The following is a 16,099-nucleotide window of genomic DNA, read 5'->3' as shown; positions in this document are numbered from 1 at the left end:
CTCCAGTCTCTTCACGTCCAGTAAACTTTAGTGCAGTCTATGGATCTACTTGTAAATATTGGTATATTGTCTGGATCGCTTTGCAACCGTTGTTGAGTGTGTGAATCCCCTTAAATAAGAGTTTTGCCTTACCCTCTCATAAGTTAGTAGCAAGAACACGTAGCCTTTGTAAATATTGGTAGAGTCTCTAAGTTTTCTAGTGTTATATTTAAACACTAACTACACCCGTTCTCAATATTTGTGCGTTCCCTGAGACTGACTATCACATTATAGGGACTGACCGAAAGTGTACTCTCCACGGTACACCTATACATAAGAACATAAGACATAGGAGCAGCATGAAGCCATACGGCCCCTCGAGCCTGCTCCACCATTCAATCAGATCACGGCGGATCTTCAACCTCAACTCCACTTTTCCGCCCGAACCCCATATCCCTTGATTCGCTTCGTGTCCAAAAATCTATCGACCTCAGTTTTAACTGTACTGAGCGACTGAGCTTCCACAGCCCTCTGGGGTAGAGAATTCCAAAAATTCACAATCCTGTGAGTGAAGATTTTTTTTCTCATGTCAATCCTAAATGAACGATCTCGTATTCTGAGGCCATGACCACTTGTTCCAGACTCTCCAGCCTGGGGAAACCACCCCTCAGCATCTCCCCTGTCAAGCCCTCGAAGAATTTTGTTTGCGTTTCAATGAGATCACCTCTCATTCTTCATAACTCTAGAGAAAAAAGGCCCAATCAACACAATTTCTCCTCAAAGGAGAACCCTCTCATCCCACCAATCAATCTTGTGAACCCTCGCTGCACTGAATCTAAAACAAGTACATCCTTCCTTAGGTAAGGAGGCCCAAAACGCACACAGCAAAACAGGCGTGCTCGAACTGAAGAGCTTTTTAATTGCAGCAAGATATCCTTACGCTTATACTCCAACCACATGCCATAAAGCATAACATATCATTTGCTTTCCTTATTGCTTGCTGTCCCAGCAATTTAACTTTCTGTGATTCGTGTATAAGGACACCCATATCCCTCTGAATATCAATATTTACCAGTCTCTCAAATTTTAAAGAATATTCTGCCTTTCTATTCTTCCTACAAAGTGGATGATTTCACATTTCCCCACATTATACTTCATCTGCTGCCGTTTTGCCCAATCACTTAAACTGTCTTTAACCCTTTGCATCCTCTATGTGTCAATCTCACAGCTTACTTTCCCACCTAGTTTTGTACCGTCAGCAAACCTGGCTACATTGCACGAGGTCGCCTCATCTAAGTCATTAATATAGATTGTAAATAGAGGAGGGCCATGGACTGATCCTTGCGGCACCCCACTAGTTAAAACATGCCAACCCGGAAATGAACTGTTTATTCTTATTCTGTGTTTTGTGTCTGTCAGCCGATCCTCAAACCATGCTAATATATTACCCCCAACCCCACGGGTCCTTATCTTGTATGACAACCTCAACTGATGCACCTTATCAAACGCCTTTATAAAATCCAAACATGCTGCATCCACTGGTTCCCCCTTATCTGCCCTGCTGGTTAGACCCTCACGAAACTTTAATAGATTTGTCAAATACGATTTCCCTTTTATAAAACCGTGTTGACTCCGGCTAATCACATTATGAGTTTCTATGTGTCCTTTCATCACAGCCCAATAATCGATTCTATCATTTTCGCCACCACTGATGTCAGGCTAACTGGCCTGTCGTTCCCTGTTTTCTCTCACCTTCCTTTCTTGAATAGCGGGATTACATTTGCTGCCTTTGAATCGAGGAAATTCTGGAAGATGAAAACAAATGCATCCACTATCTCTGTAGCCATCTCTTTTAAAACCCTAGGATGTAAGCCATCAGTTCAAGGCGATTTGTCCGCTTTTAGTCCAATTAATTTATCCAGCACCTTTTCTTTACTAATCTTAATTACTTTAAGTTCCTCACTCTCATTGGACCCCTTGTTCACGACTATTTCCGGTACCTTTTGTGCCTTCCACTGTGAAGACAGATAAAACATATTTGTTCAACGTCTCTGCAGATGAAGTTCAACGCAGAAAAGTGTGGAATGATATATTTCGGTAGGAAGAACGAGGAGAGGCAATATAAACTAAAGGCTATGAACTGAAAGGGGTGCTGGTACAGAGATATCTCGGAGTATATGTGCACAAATCGTTGAAGGTGGCAGGGCAGGTTGAGAAAGCGGTTAAGAAAGCATATGGGATCCCGGGCTTTATAAAAAGAGGCACAGAGTACAAAAGCAAGGGTGTTATGATGAAGCTTTGTAAAACACTGGTTCGGCCACAACTGGAGTATTGTTTCCAGTTATGGGCACCGCACTTCAGGAAGGATGTGAAGGCCTTAGAGAGGGTGCAGAAGAGATTCACTGGGATGATGCCAGGGATGAGAGACATCAGAGACGTGCATAGACTGGAGAAGCTGGTGTTGTTCTCCTTATAGGAGAGAAGTTTGAGAGGAGATTTGATAGAGGTGTTCCAAATCATGAAGGGCCTGGACAGAGTAGATAGACAGAAAGTGTTCCCATTGGCGGAGGGGTCATGAACCAGAGGACAAAGATTTAAGGTGACTGGCAAAATAACCAAAGGAGACATGAGGAAAAACTTTTTGCACAGCGAGGCTTCACATCCTTCATAAAGTGCGGTGCTGAGACCAAGGCAGAATATTCCTGTTGTGGCCGAACCAGTGTTTTATAAAAGTTCATCATAACTTCTTTGCATTACTACTCTATGCCTGTATTTATAAAACCCAGGATCCCGTAAGCTTTCTTAAAATATCTTTACACAGCGAATGGTTGTGACCTGGAATGCACTGCCTGAGGGGGTGGTGGAGGCAGATTCAATAGCGCCTTTCAAAAGGGTATTGGATAAGTACGGGAATGGAAAATAATTGCAATGCTACGGGGATAGGGAGGGAGAGTGGGACTAGTTGGATTGCTCTTGCTGAGAGACGGCACTGACTCGATGCGCTGAATGGCCTCCTCCCGTGCTGTTACCATTCTATGATTCTATGCTGAAGTACTGAACATCACGACCAGAATTCGAACCCACGCAATCTGAACACATGGCCTTAGACCATGCGGCCAATTTCGCTCCCGGGTGCATCATTCAAATCCATTGATCAACCGGTAACTTTCTGTATCAGATTGCCGGAAATCCAAACATGGTTAGCTAGTCGCCGTCAAAAATGTAATATGTTTTTTGTGTTTTGCCCATGTTGATTGTCATCCATTCTAATTATACAGACGGTATTTTGGGACTTGGTTAAAAATGTTCCGTGCTTATGTCAACAGGAATCTAGAAAGAATTTAAATTCTCCACCTCACTAAACACAACGGTAACTATTGCCCCCATTCTATCTTGCAACCACACCAAGTGCCGCCTCAATTGAAAAACCTTAACTAATACGATCCCCCTTTGCTGTGGTTCTCGTAATTAATACAGTAAACTGTTTTGTAAAAAGTGAATTCTCTGAAACGAGAATCGAATCCGCCTCCCGCACTGAAAACATTTGCAGACCGCTGTCCTCTTCTCAGTTGTTCCTATAGTAATTTACAGAGCTGAGTTTCCGTAGTGGAATGTTTAGCACTCTCGCCGAATGCACGAAAAGGCCCTGGTTTGAAATTGCGTTGAATTATTTTGAAAACATTCCTCATTAAAGACGCAAAATTTCAAAAGTTGAAGAATTCATGTTGAGGTTAAAAATGAATAAAATAGAATATCTCACAGCCCCGGTGTATTCTTTCTTTCTCTGAACAGTTCTACTCAGACAAACATCACACAGATACCGGCAGTGTATCTCCCTCACTCCCAATCCTTGCCCTGACGATGTCGAAAACCCCTCTCAAAGCTGCACATTCATTTGATTTGTGAGAGATCATTAATGGAACCTGCAGCGATGCCTCTGTTAATAACAATAGGTTTTAACCGCATTTCATCAGCGGCAACAAAGCCATCAGTTTTTCGCTGTTCCCCAGCTCCCGGAGTGAGTGAAGCCGCGACAAGCAGCAACATTGAGGCCGCCTGTCCGGCCCCGCTCTCTTCAATCACCCACTGCCGGTAGAAAGCAGCCAATGCAGCCTCGCATTCCTGCCCCTCCCTGGGAAACAAAATGCCACGGTCCGGTCAAACCTCCCCATGCACCGAGCACATGAGCAGGACATTTTGGGGAGATTGTATCCCACTCACTCAGCCTACCGGAAACATTTAACGAAGTCCGGAATGAGTGAACATGTATTTGGGTTTTAATCCAGAAATGAGAGAATGTGACCACTGCAGCCAGGAGTCGGGAGTCTGAGGCGCTGCGTTCACGTCACGTGGAGCCGTGGGTTCCAATCCCAGTCCTGACGTTCAGTCCTTTGCAAAGACGGAACTATTTTTGATGCATTCGGCTGGATGGGTTTTTCGGCCTTGTTGATTTGTTCCTTCAAGAAAACGAACCCGACCTGCATTCGAATCCTAACCAGGGAAACTGCTGCAATTTTCCTTCAAGCAAGCCGACCAACGCTGCCCTTCCTGCTTCTCCCTTTGAAATTTAGGTCACTTTCGCCGCAGACAAGCTGCTCAAACAAAATAGCATTTACTGCAAGAACACGAAAGACTTGTTCAGAGAATGAAATCACCAAATGCGGGGAGGCATGAACATGGAATGGACAGTGAGGGGAAATACTATCACAAGCTGCTGGTATAACTGTGTCCATTTCAAAAACCCACCCAGCTGATCAATGCATCTCCTTGGAAAGGTGCAAGGCAACGCCGGCCTCTCAGGCCTCATTTGAAGCAAGTGACACTCACATTTTCTGCCAGTTTCACCTGCCATCTCCTTCTGTTTCTCTCTGTTATTTTCCTCCAGCTTCCTCTTTTCCTCCAGATGCCGGGGAATTAGATGTTCGAAGCAAATACTGCGGCTGAAAAATAAACCTTTACCAGGAAAGCAGGGAGAGGGGAGGAAAGATGTTGGGCATTCAGAGACGATGGATTTTGCAGATGCCAGGATAAATAGACACATAGATCTCATCTCCCTGCCTCTCTCAGCTGCTGAAAATCTTGATGCTCAAGAGATGTTCTCACTGCCCCAGGCCCATTCTCCCGAGTCACACTGTCCCTCCGATCCTGCACACGTTACTTAGCTTTGAAACTGTCCATCACCCCTGTGCTCGCTCATCTACATTGGCTTCCGGTCCGCCAATGCCTCGATTTTAAAATTCTCATCGTTGTGTTCAGATCCCTCCGTGGCCTCGCCTCTCCCTATCGCTGTAACGTCCCACAGCCCTACAACCCTCCAAGATCACTGAGTTCCTCAAATTATGGCCTCTTGTGCATTCCTGATTTTAATCGCTCCACCATTGGCGGTCTTGCCTTCAGCTCCCTCGGCCCATACTCTGGAAAACCCGACTTAAACCCCTCCGCCTCTCTCTCCTCCTTTCTGACGCTCCTTAAAACCGACCTTTTTTGACAATGTTTTCGGTCACCTGTCCGAATATCTCCTTTTTTGGATCTGTGTCAAATTTTACCTGATTACGCTCCTGTAAAGCGCCTTGGGACATTTTATTTTGTTAAAGGCGCGATATAAATGCAAGTTGTTGTTAATTGTAAGCTCTCCCACCATTTCAAGAAGTCAGGGTATGTCAGTCACCTTGGTAACTCCGAACCATCTATTGCTGCACCTGGTTCACCGTTTCCATCACCAGCCCAGGTGCACCGTCTCGAGAGGATGTATCTTGTGAGACTGAGGGTATCTCACAGGGTGAAGCACCGAGCACCAGTGAGCAGGAGGAGCTGGAAATAATTATGATAATTATTATTACATAAACTTTGAACAACCCATACCTTAAACATTGACCCAATATAAAACCAATCGCCAGTCCGTGAGTCGATATACTGAAGTCGTGATTTGCACACGGCCGAATGGCAGTTGGCGACATGTGTCCTCTTGGAAACCGATCTGAAAGATTATACAGTATCACCGGTCGAAAATGAGAGTATTTGATGGCAGCTTCAATGGTGCGCAGCTCCAGTGGCGCAATCGGTTAGCGCGCGGTACTTATATAACAGTATCAGGCTTGGGAAATGCCGAGGTTGTGAGTTCGAACCTCACCTGGAGCAGTTCAACTTTTTGCTTCATGAACATTTCCACCGGAGTTCAAGGGACAGCTGCTTTGTTCCATGAAGTATCTCCTTCTTTTTGTTCTCATGGGGGCACTTCGGGTCCTCTGGCCGGCCGTATTGCAATAGCAGGTGTGAGTTTATTTGTTAATAGGCGGGAGAGGGGGCGATTGGCGACAGCATGAAATGGCAAAGGAGGCGGCACGAGATCTTTAAATCTAAAGATCCGAACACACAATTCTTCTTTTCGTGAAACAGACATTCTTCTGTTTGAAGTGTCGTGTTGGAAAATTCGGAAGGTAAATGTGTTTCCCGGTGTCACTGAGTAACGGGTGGAATTATTCCGCTTTCAGTTGTTGATCCGCTGACAGGTCGAGAGACCTTTTCCATCTCCGGTGTTGGACAAGTTTAGCTTTTGAGCCACTGGGTAAAGTTTTTATTTAATTGGTGTTAACGAATGACAGGACATTTGGCACAAACACGAAAAATTGTAAACTCACGAGTTTTCTCTCCATGTTTCTTACATCAGGTTCAACACAAACACGGATTCTCCTCAAAACGTTACTGAGAATTTTATAAAACGGACCCTCACCCGAGTTCGACGCCCACAATGGAAAATTCAGAGACCGACCATGAATCTGTATGATGCAAACTTACGAATAGCGACCCTGGATAGTTCAGTCGGTAGAGCATCAGAACTTTAAGCGAAGGAGTGAACTGAGGATCGAGGATTTAAGTCCCGACTCAGGTTGTTAGTTTTACAACAGTTGGCAAGTTCTGCCTTTCCAGCGGAACAACAACTGCGGGAGAGACGATGCCTGCGATGTGTTGTCAATATGTTGAACTTTGGTGAGCATTCTCAGAAAAGGGCTTTGTTCTTCTCTGATCAACATTTTTACCAGAAACATTTGGACAGTAGATGATCAGTTAGAAAGACCACTGATTGCCCGTTCACACCACCCGTCCCTTGTTTGCTCAGATATTGCTTAATGTCTAAACTGCTTCAAATAAGTCTCTTCCATAATTATCTGGAAATGTTTGGATTGGTGCAGTTATCTGTAGCTTGTCAATTGGATGGTGAACACTGAGTTTAGTTGGGCTGATCTGATTTCTTTGTTCCAATAAATTAGATACCTTTTAACCGCGACCCACTCCTTGCAGACACTTCCAGCATCATCTCCGTGGGCGGTAGAATGCAGAGACATTCAGCGCTACAAATCAATCCGTGCTGCCTCTTACCGAATCTCGGGAACAATGTGAACCCTTTCAGCCTCTCAGTTGCCGATGTCTCCAATTTCATCTTGTGAGCCAGAACCCCTGGTGATATTACAGTCACTGAAGTTCGCTTCACTTTCCCAAAGGTTTGCTCCAAGAGAAAACAACGAAAAATAAGGAAAAAGTGAGCATTTCGTCATTGGTGGCGAAGCAAAATCGCTGCTTTCATTCCTTCCAATGTTTGTCTTCCTGCGGGCTCTGAACCTTCTGCACTCCGCTATTTTTATCACATGACCAGGAAGTGAAACAAGTTGAATGTGAAAGTTGGAACAACAAACTGGATCAAGCAATAGGCGGGGGTGGGGGGGGGGGGGGGTGGTGGCGGGGTGGATATTGGAAAACAAACAGCCAAGCAACGAAAAGTGGGTCAGCTGTTATATAAGAACATAAGAAATAGGAGCAGGAGTCGGCCTTACGGCCCCTCGAACTTGCACCACCATTCAATAAGATCAGGGCTGATCTTCGACCTCGAATCGATTTTCCCGCCCGATCCCCATATTCCAACACGACACTTCAAACAGAAGAATGTTTGTTTCACGAAGAGAAGAATTGTGTGTTCGGTTCTTCAGATTGAAAGACATCGTGCCGCCTCCTTTGTCATTTCACGCTGTCGCCAATCGCCCCCTCTCCTGCCGATGAACATCTAAACTCACATCAGCTTTGCAATACGGCGGGCCAGAGGACACCAAGTACCCACATGAGAACACGAAGAAGGAGATGCTTCAAGGAACAGACCAGCTGTGTCTTGAACTCGGGTGGAAATATTCAGAAGCAAATGTTAAAACTGCTCCAGGTGAGGCTCAAACTCACAACCTCGACATTTCTCGAGCCTGATACTATCATATAAATACCGCGCGCTGACCGATTGCGCCACTGGAGCCACGTATGACAAGCAGTCTCATCAAACACTCTCATTTCCGGCCTGTGAGACTGATTGTTCTTTCCACCATGTTTCCAATTGAACAAATGCAGCCAACTGCAGTTCGACCATGGATGTTTTGGTGATCGAATTCTTGCCTGCCACACAGGAAGCGAGCGTTCCATTACCGCCCAATGCAGGAGCATTTTCATTCTGCATTCATGACATCGCTGAATTGGGATCAATTCATATTCAGCTTCATTCTACACAACATCTTGAGACATTTTCTTTTCTCCAGGTGTGTTGCGTCCACTTAACCTCGGATTCTGCACGCAAAGGGTGGAAGACGTTTTGAACGCTCTTCTGCTGACCGTAGTTGATGCAAGCTCAATTGTGAATGTTAAATCTGAGATTAATAGATTCCTGTGAACGAAGGGTATGAAGGGATATGGGGCAAACGCGGGAATATGGAGTTAAGTCGCAGGTTCACCATGATCTAATTGAATGGCGGAACAGGCTCGACTGGCTAAATGCCACAGCCACTTGCTGCTTACTGCTATGCGCCACCTTCTCCTGCAAGAAAACGGGATGTGTGTCTGTGTGATTTGCCTGTCATGCTTGGATAGCTGCCAGTGTGTATGACCTGTGATATGTGGGTGGGCGGCTCACAACAGTGGTCATGTGTAAGGGTGAAAGGAAGCCTCTGGTTAGAAGAGTTGAGTACCGATGGAAAGGGTTTGTTGATATGTGGGGGATGGGGGGTGTATTGCGTGGTGCAGTTGGTAGGCGAGGCCACTTGAGAGCTGACCTCACTCGCCTTAACGACTCATGTAATAGCATTGAACATCTTCCCGCACTGCATCCAAGTCCATTCTCCTGTGCGCCTGGCATCGACTTCCGCTCCCGCTGCCTCCCGCTGCCTTTGGATGTATGTCTGGAGGGCCTCTTTCCCACCCCCTCCATCACCCTTCACTCTGCGGTTATTGGATGTTCCTCCATCTATCCAAATCTTGCACCATGGTCTCTCAGCGTCAACAGAGACCCTTGGCGCATGCCCTCTCCAGGCCTGGTACCAACTCAGATTCATGACCAAACAATGCATTATATTGATGTTGCTGAAGGGATAAATATTGAACTGGTCTCCGGGGAGAACGAATCACCTTTTAAGACGGAGACAAGGTGATTGTATCAGTTCGAGTTTTGACCTTTGTAATGTTTTTCTTTCCTTATTGTTCTTTTCTTCAGATTCCAACTGATCAGAAAACTGACAACTGAACTCTCAAAGAGTTTTAGATAAATCTGTCACTCAAAATAAACAATGTTATAAATAAAGAAATAAACCGGATTGAGACGGTTCACTTCACTTCACTGAAACGTCTAATTCCGGTTAAACCGACGCGGCGGAGTCACAGCAGCTCATCGCTGATCTGTACCTCAACTCCATTTAGCGAAATAGAAACTGGAAGTCTCATGTTTCGAGACGAGTTTACTAATTCCCTGAAAAATGATTATCACTAAAACAGCACAACATTCCCTGCCCTGATTAAACACACAGCAAGGGGATGTGTCGAATATATGGCAAGAAACGCGCGAATTTATTATTACACGGATAGAATCCCGTGCTCAATATTAACATTAACACTGAGCGCCAGGTCTGGATCTGACCCGTTTACCCCATGGTGCGGGACCCCGTCCGCGTTTATATTTACCAAACACAGAACATCAGAATATAATAATCGCACCCAGCAGAATTGGGGATTGTTCGTATTTTACAGGACGAGATGAGACCACTCGGCCCGTCGGGCTTGGATATTAAATTCTGTTCACATTCTCCGCTCGGTGTTGTTCTCCGTGTACATTTTTAGTTAACCGATTTGTCTTGTTATTTTATTTCCCCTCTCTCTATTTTGCAGGCTGAGTGCGAAAGAGATTCGATTTGGAGGCTAAACACTTTGATCAAAGATTTGAACATTGTTTATTCTGATTGTAGGTTTCTCGGAGACCCAGCGGGAGTTCAGTTCTCAGTTTCCTGATTAGTCGGAAACAGAAGAGCCAACTTGCTCCAAGAAAGAAAACAATAAATTAACAACATCAACAAAGTGAAAGTCAGTGAAAGATCCAAGCAGAGTCTTAACCACCCCTGCCCCCGGTTTAAGATCTTTTGCTGAAACTTTGTAGCAGCGGCCGCGTAGCCTAATGGATAAGGCGTCTGACTTCGGTATTAATTGTCGATGTTATCAGAAGATTGCAGGTTCGAGTCCTGCCGCGGTCGTTTTTACATTCCTTCCAACGTGCGCCGTTACTGTTTGACACCGGGCCGTTTCGAACAGTGACTGACCTTATTGAACGGAATCCACAAATGCCTTTGCTCACAGAAGTTGGCCCGACACATTCAACATTGTCGGTCTGGGTGCTCGGGCAGGACATTGTGCAAAAGTGACTTTGTTTCTATTGTTTGGATTCAGAAATGGTCGATTAATCCATTCTGCTCTGTCCGTGTGGGTCGGAATCCCATCCGTGTCGTTATTGTATTGAAATTTTGTTGCGGCCGTACGTAAGTTTTGTACAATTAAAATGGTCTTGAATGATATTACTATCAATTCGAAACCGGTGTTTTAAGTCTATGTCCCTGGATTGTTTATATTTTGTTTAAATGGAGAGGGACAATTGGAATTTTACACCTGCTGTGATGAGATAAAGGTCGAGTGGAGAGGACGGATCGGAGATAAACCTTTCTGTCCTTCCTTGCTGCCTCTGGGGTTTACAGCGAATGAAAGATTAACAGGAAAAGCAAATGAAAAGGGAGCTGGAACATAAAGGGTTAACTTTATCCATCAGGATGAAATCGAATTTCAAAACTTTTTAACAATCTTGAACCTGTCCAGTTATTAGATTTGAACCAAGTCTGTACATTTTTTCTGTTAAATTTAATTCCTCCGCCCGCTCTTCATGACGAAAAATTAAATTTGGAGGGAGGTCGGGTCCAGATTTGAGCCCACGATCTCTCTCATTGTTAAGAGTCTCCCGTTTTGAACTGGAATCCCACCCATGGCTCGGTTCCCAGTAACTGCTGCAGAGATTGAAGGACTTCGGTCCCTCCTGAATCTCCTGCATTTCACCATCTCCCGATTATTCGATCGCTATTTGGGAACATGGGAGAAAGTCTGGGTTTAAATCCCGAACATTTAAATCCCCAACAATTCTTCTGTTTAACCCATTCCACGGTGTCTTTAGTTAACAATAACCTCCCGAGCGCAATTGGAATCCAGTCCGCAGTTTGTTTCCTTCTCTGTTCCTGTTCTCCCTCGGTGTCTCCAAAAGACCATTCACTGTTTGGATCAGGAGCCTGGGTTTAAATCAGCATTCTTGTAATTATCTGCTGCACCCTCTCTAAAGCCTTGATATCCTTCCTAGAGTGTGGTGCCAATAATTGAATACAATATTTCAGCTGAGGCCTAACCAGTGTTTTATAAAGGTTTAGCATAACTTCCTTTCTTTTGTACTCTATGGCACTAAGCCAATGATCCCATATGCTGATTTAACAGCCTTCTCAACTTGTCCTGCCACATTCAAAGATTTATTTACATAGATCTCCATATCTCTGTGTTCCTGCACCCGATTTAAAATTGTACCATTCGATTTATATTGTCTCTCCTCATTCTTCAGGCCAAAACTTATCACTTCACACTTCTTTGCGTTAAATTTCATCTGCCATGCGTCTGGCCATTTCATCACTCTGCCTATGTCGTCCTGAAGTCTGTTACTATCCTTTAAATTGTTTATCACATTGCCGAGTTTCGTGTCACCTGCACACTTTGAAATTCTGCCCTGTCCATCCAAGTCCATGTTGTACACTATCTATTTCAAGCCGACGCGATCAGGCCTTCTTTACCAAAATCGTTTTCAATGCGTGACATTCATTATCAAGTAAGACTTTGCAGAATGTATGAGGTAAGAAACGACATTGCCGTCTGTATGTGCAACGTAATAAAGTGCTTCCTGATTTCACCGTGAAAATCCGAGCTCTGAATTATGTCCCGCCCCGTCCCCATCACCGGAGGAAATAACTTCTCTGCATCTACTCTTACGAATCGTTTTATCGTTTTAAATACCTCAATCAGATCAACCTTTCAAACTGAAGGGAATACAATCCAAGTTCATGCAACCTGTCCTCATAATTTAACCCTTTAAGACCAGGTAAGACCTGGTGAATCTGCGCTGCACCCCCTCCAAGGCCAATAACTCCTTCCTGAGGGGCGGTGCCCAGAACTGAACGCAGTTCTCCAGATTTAGTCTGACCAAGGCTCCATACAACTGAAGCATAACTTCCTCCTCTTTATATTCCAGTCCCTTTAACCTTTTTGATTACCTTTTTTTATTGTCCAATCGTTTTTAGTGATTTGTGTACATGGACACACAAATCCCTTTGCTCCTCCACTGTTCCTAATCTCTCGACATTTAGACCATTTTCCGATTGATTGGATCCAAAGTGAATTACCTCACACTTCCCCTCATTGAACTCCATTTAACACAGTTTTGCGAGTCACTTAATCTGTCTCTGTCCCTTTGTAACTTCCTGATCCCACCCACACAGGTAACTGTGCCACCGATCTTACTGTCATTTGCAAACTTTGATATACAACTATCTATTCCTTCATCCAAGTCACTCAGAAATATTGGGAGCACATTCCCGAGTGTTCACTGAAATCAGGTACCTTAATATTTTGAGGAATCCTTGAAATCCCACGGTGTTTCCCCACAGGTTTCAGTGAGCGCTGCAGTAAATCTCGTCCTCGCGTCTTTATTGAAAACCGTCAGTTTTTGCTGTTCAATCAGAATTGTCTTTGCATCCCGTGCTGGCGAGTCAGGGATTAGTGTTCGAAGAATCAGGAATAGGATCTGGAACCAGATCTTGCCGACTGCGCCACTGGAGAAATATGAGTTCGATTTTTATGTTTGATCCGCTCGATCAGATTGAATTTGACCAAGAAACATGAAGCGGTTTCGGTGAAACTGATCCGAGGGGGAAGCGCGAAGGTGGTTGAAGCGATGAGCTGCTCAGTGATTGGATCCAGCCCGTGTGGCTCAGGATCCCGGTCTGGTCTCGGTCGCCGACACTGTTTTCTTCCTGATTGGTTTCCCTCTGCTTTCAGCAATTGCCTCAGGAACGACCTTTTATATTTGGATTCAGCACCAGGCAGAGAGATAGAAACAACTGTCTGGTGTTTATTGACCTGATCGGGAGGTTAATGTCACCGACGGCTGATTCACTGAGGTCTCCAAGCCTGTGCTCTGCCGCCATTTGCTTTGGTTCCCTGTTCGACGCTTGTTCTCTACGGGTGAAGGAGACAGATTTTCTCTTTCACCAGTTTTTTACAATACTGGACCGGTCCCATTTTCTCTGTGGATAACTGGGATAAGTGGACAGAGCAGGGACAGAGAAAGGCTGTTGGATCCCGGAGCGGAACAAGGTCTCACTGTTATCGGACCAGAATTATTTCGTTATCATTATAATCCTGCAATTGCTGGGACCTCGAGCCAAAATGATGCATTCACAGCGTGCGCCATTATCGATAGGTAAATGTTGCAGAAAGTGAGATACGGGAATTTTTGATTTGCCCAATAATTTCTGGAACATTTCCGCCGCTCCTCCGAAAGGCTCGGTTAAACGATAAAAGTTGTTTTCGTCGCTCAGCCCACGGTTGCCGTCAACGGCGATCGCCAATTCGCTGTCTTTACGCAATTATTCGCGCCGCAGCCAATTACGATTGGACAATGAAGGTAAAGAAATTATGAGGCAGCAAGAAGTGACTGAGAAAAGTCACATACTTCAGCCTCTCAGCTTCTCTCCTGCCATCTCACTCTCAGGCTCAGTCTTTTGTTCCTTTTCAGTCGAGTTTATTTCTGCTCCCTCCCATCTTCCTTCCTTCTATCCATCACTGCCATCTTTCTTGGAAAAATACGTTCCTGCCGTCTGCAGCTATGAAAAAATCTGAGACGCCAATTGGTGATTTTTCACTTAAAATGGAAGCGGAGTGGGACTTAACTGGGATCCGATCTCCGGACTTCTCATTTATCAATCAGTGAAAACCTCAAAGTGAAAATAAGACCCGAAGTTCAACGAAACGCTGGCAATTGACCATGCAGCCATGTGAAACTTCGCTGCCACCCACAGCTGATCAGCCATCCTTTCAGACGCTTCCTGTTCATTCAATCTCGCTTTCTATTCCGATGGACAGCATCATTGAGTTGTACACTAATTATTTCAAGTGAACAATATCAACGTCTCTTCACCAAATTTTGAATGTCCAACTTGTCTTATCCAGTAAGACTTTCTAAAATTAAAATGATCTGAAGCAAAATTGCCGTTTGTGTGAGAATAGGTACACCGGGTAGACTAGCGCGAATACACATTTCATAACGTAAAACAAACACACGTTAAACTATTGTGCAGAAGTTGTCGGAGGTCACCCACAGGAGGAGGTCAGGGCCGGGTGTATCACACACAGTACTCACCAACATTTCGTGGGAAGAGATCAGAAATGCAATAGGGTAAGACCAGATAGTTTGGGGAGAGTGTGGGATTAAAACAGGATGAATAGGACTAGATATAAGATGTGCTGACAGGGGATAACAAAGAGAAGGTCACGACTGATATCCATGGTTTCTCAGGCTGAGACCGTTGAACAAAAGACCGACGTTATTGCGCAGACGCTCTGAAGGGGAAGGCTCAACAAAGTCGCTTGACAAAGGTATCAATACCATAACGTTGGGAAAGATTTGTACAAATGTGGGCGCCGTGGCTCAGTGGTTAAAGCACCTGTCTTGTAAACAGGGGATCCTGGGTTCAAATCCCAGCGGTGCCTTCAAGTTCATGTTGTTTGTTTCTTTGCTTCCATTTTTCCACCCGTTGTGCTCCAGAGAGCAGCGAGATCAATGTTTACTCTTCCTCATTGGCAGCCTCCAGAAGCCCTTCGTTTTTGCTTCCCAGCCTCTCTGTGTTGACTGCCGATTTAAATTAGTTCCAGAGATTCCCATCCACGGGTTTCCAATTGCAACGAATCATCTCCGTGAGGTTAAAGTGCCCCCTGCTCCTTTATATTTCCATTAAATAATAAAAATCAATTGCGGAATAAAAATTCAGCTGTTCGCTGATATTCTGTATTTTCCCAAATCAAGTCGACAGGAGGGAACGAATCTTTGTCTGAGGACGTTGGACAAACTGATTCTCGGGGAGAGCTAAACATTCATGGTGGAGATTAAAGACACACCAACACCGCGGGACCGCTTCTGGTCAACGACTTTAATTCTTAAACCAGAGGTGTTTTAGCGAAGGGATTGAAGAGCTGGATTCTAAATCTAAGGGGATTCCGACCCGCCGGTTTAACCGGATTTACACGGTTCACTTCACTTCAATAGGAAAACATTCGACAATTTCAAAAGTTTCATCCCCTGATTCTCGAGACCGGACAGGAAGTGAAATTACAAATTGGTTTTTCAGTTCCAGCAACAAGATTCTTCTCAATATAAGAAAAACGGAGTGTTTCAAACTGCAGGGAGTGAATTAACCGCAGATTCGGAGCCAGCGCTCTCCAGTGTGTTCTTATCTACAACACTCTTAGAATTATAGAGTCATAGAATGGTTCCAGCACAGAAAGAGTACATTCGGCCCGTCGAGTCCGTGCCGGCTCTCTGCAAGAGAAATCCAGCTAATCCCATTTCCCCGCTCTATACTCGAAGCTCTGCATTTTTTCCCCTTCAAGTACTGATCCAATTCCCTTTTGAAAGCCACAAGTGAATCTGCCTCCACCACCCCCTCAGGCACTGCATTACAGATCACAACCATCG

General features: G+C 44.8%; 4 non-coding genes across 4 annotated transcripts; 3 read left to right on the top strand and 1 right to left on the bottom strand.

Moving 5' to 3' along the window:
* Positions 1-6,022: 6,022 nt before the first annotated feature.
* trnai-uau (transfer RNA isoleucine (anticodon UAU)) lies at positions 6,023-6,117 on the top strand. The gene is made up of 2 exons: positions 6,023-6,060; positions 6,082-6,117. It is a non-coding gene; the product is annotated as a tRNA-Ile (tRNA).
* Positions 6,118-8,177: 2,060 nt separating this feature from the next.
* On the bottom strand, positions 8,178-8,272 carry trnai-uau (transfer RNA isoleucine (anticodon UAU)). The gene is made up of 2 exons: positions 8,235-8,272; positions 8,178-8,213 (listed from the first exon to the last, which is right to left on the bottom strand). It is a non-coding gene; the product is annotated as a tRNA-Ile (tRNA).
* Positions 8,273-10,433: 2,161 nt separating this feature from the next.
* On the top strand, positions 10,434-10,523 carry trnar-ucg (transfer RNA arginine (anticodon UCG)). The gene is given in 2 exon segments: positions 10,434-10,470; positions 10,488-10,523. It is a non-coding gene; the product is annotated as a tRNA-Arg (tRNA).
* Positions 10,524-15,044: 4,521 nt separating this feature from the next.
* trnat-ugu (transfer RNA threonine (anticodon UGU)) lies at positions 15,045-15,117 on the top strand. The gene has a single exon. It is a non-coding gene; the product is annotated as a tRNA-Thr (tRNA).
* Positions 15,118-16,099: the final 982 nt, after the last annotated feature.

This window comes from Heptranchias perlo, unplaced genomic scaffold (genome assembly GCF_035084215.1).
Source record: "Heptranchias perlo isolate sHepPer1 unplaced genomic scaffold, sHepPer1.hap1 HAP1_SCAFFOLD_122, whole genome shotgun sequence".
Classification (NCBI taxonomy): Eukaryota; Metazoa; Chordata; class Chondrichthyes; order Hexanchiformes; family Hexanchidae; genus Heptranchias; species Heptranchias perlo.
Note: the sequence above shows the minus strand (reverse complement) of the source record. Positions and strands in the feature narration are given on the sequence as shown.